The 1939-nt window shown below is 34.3% G+C and overlaps 1 pseudogene; it reads left to right on the forward strand.

Annotated features, from left to right (window-relative positions):
* The window catches only part of LOC108977977, a 9632-nt pseudogene extending 8616 nt beyond the window's left edge, over positions 1 to 1016 (forward strand).
* Positions 1017 to 1939: the final 923 nt, after the last annotated feature.

Below are 1939 nucleotides of genomic sequence, written 5' to 3' on the forward strand. Positions count from 1 at the left end.
TTTCAGTTGGGACTTGCTCAGCCAACAGTTTCCCTTATTTTAAAAGAGATCATACCCATTTTGGAAAATGAAATTTGTCGTACCCATATAAGCGTAGATATGAGTGAAGAAGAAAAGCAGCAGGCAAGGAGCAAATTTTATTCAAGATCGGGAATACCAAATGTAATAGGCTGCATCGATGGAACCCATATTGCGCTTTATGCTCCTACCACAAACAAACACCTCTATCTAAACAGAAAAGGATTTTTTTAGCATAAATTCAATAATTGTGAGTTTTTTTGAATTTAATACAATAAAATTGGTATACAAATTTTATTGTATTTTTATTACAGGCTTGTGATCATGATATGAATATCCTTTTTGTGGATGCTAGATATGCTGGTTTTACACACGATTCGTTCGTATGGAACAATAGTTCTCTAAAGACATGTTTAGAGGCAGCGCATCAAAAGGGAGATCAGAACTGTATTTATTTAGGTATTCGCAATATTTGACTACTGCGCAAGTTTAATCTTGACATATGAATATTGAATACAATAATACATTTGCAGGTGATTCCGGATACCCACTAAGCCCTTATTTATTAACACCTTTCCGTCATGCAGAATCTGGAACTAGGGAGTCAATTTTTAATAAGAAGCACGCAAAACGAGAATGTTGTTGAACGTACGATTGGAGTTTTGAAATGCCGTTTCAGATGTCTTCTGAGTGATAGAAAAATGCGCTACGATCCTGCTAAAGTAACATCCGTTATTAATATATGCTGCGCCTTGCACAACATTTGTAAAAAATTTAGAATCGGTGATCCGGAGGAGGCTGAAACTGATGCCGTTGTACWATTGSAACCAATTAATGAAAATGGCAATGGTTCACCATGAGAGCGCCGCAGAAGACAAATTGCTGATGCTTTGATGTAAATGAAACTATACCGACTTCAGTGAATAATATATTGTATTCTTTTATCTTATTCAATACTTTGAATTACATAGATAACAAATATATAAAAATTACCAAAATACATGCTTTTAAATTAAATTAAAAAAATCAAAGATTCAATTCCGTCACTTACAATAATAAAGTAAAAATAAATTCATCACATGTTTTCTTAAAAAAATCTCAATTTCAAGTTTGGTTAAAATATGAAATAAAAAAAAAATTCATCACATTCTTATGAAATAAACTATAAACTAAATTAAATCTATTTACAAGCACCCTATTTATCCTATTTTTTTTTGCATGTTTAATTTTAAAATTTGTAGTTTTATTTCCATCTTTTCTTTATGTCTTTTTTTTCTAAATTTTCTTCCTTCTTCCTTTCTTCTTTCATTTTCATTAATTTAATTTCTTCCTGTTTGAGTTCATATGTTTTTCTTGCAAACCGCGCATCTATTTTTCTTTCCATTTTTGCAATTTTGTTGGAAAGGGTGTCTTGAACTTCGGTTTGCGTTTCCAACGCTTTCATCCGAATGACTTCACGTTCCTCTACTGTCATTCTAGGACGGCTGCTTGAGTATTGCGATGCCAAATCCATGGCTCGTTGTGTTTCCTCGGTCGTGCGTTCTTCTGGCTGAATTTCGCTAATATTTACTGCAGTTTCTACTTCATTTGAGCCATAAGCTAAGCCTGTAGGATTTACAACCGCCTGAAGGTGAAGAAGCTCATCCAGACTTTGCTCTAATGGAGATAAACTTTGCTGAGCATAAGGTCCTCCTCCTGTCACAACAGTTTCGCGTCGGTTTGTCGCTATTTTTTTTTTTTAGTTTCAGTTTATAATCTAACCAAACCTAAATGCTACACATAAGTAAGTAACTTCAACCAAACAAATTAATTAAATTTTTACCTTATTCCACTCGCGCCCGTTTCGCAATGGTGGACCAATGGCATTGAGTTCGGCAGCGAACAGGTCCCATTGCTCTGCCCTGCTTTTCTTTGTCGATCC

This window comes from Bactrocera latifrons, unplaced genomic scaffold (assembly GCF_001853355.1).
Source record: "Bactrocera latifrons isolate USDA-ARS-PBARC rearing strain unplaced genomic scaffold, ASM185335v1 scaffold_982, whole genome shotgun sequence".
Taxonomy (NCBI): Eukaryota; Metazoa; Arthropoda; class Insecta; order Diptera; family Tephritidae; genus Bactrocera; species Bactrocera latifrons.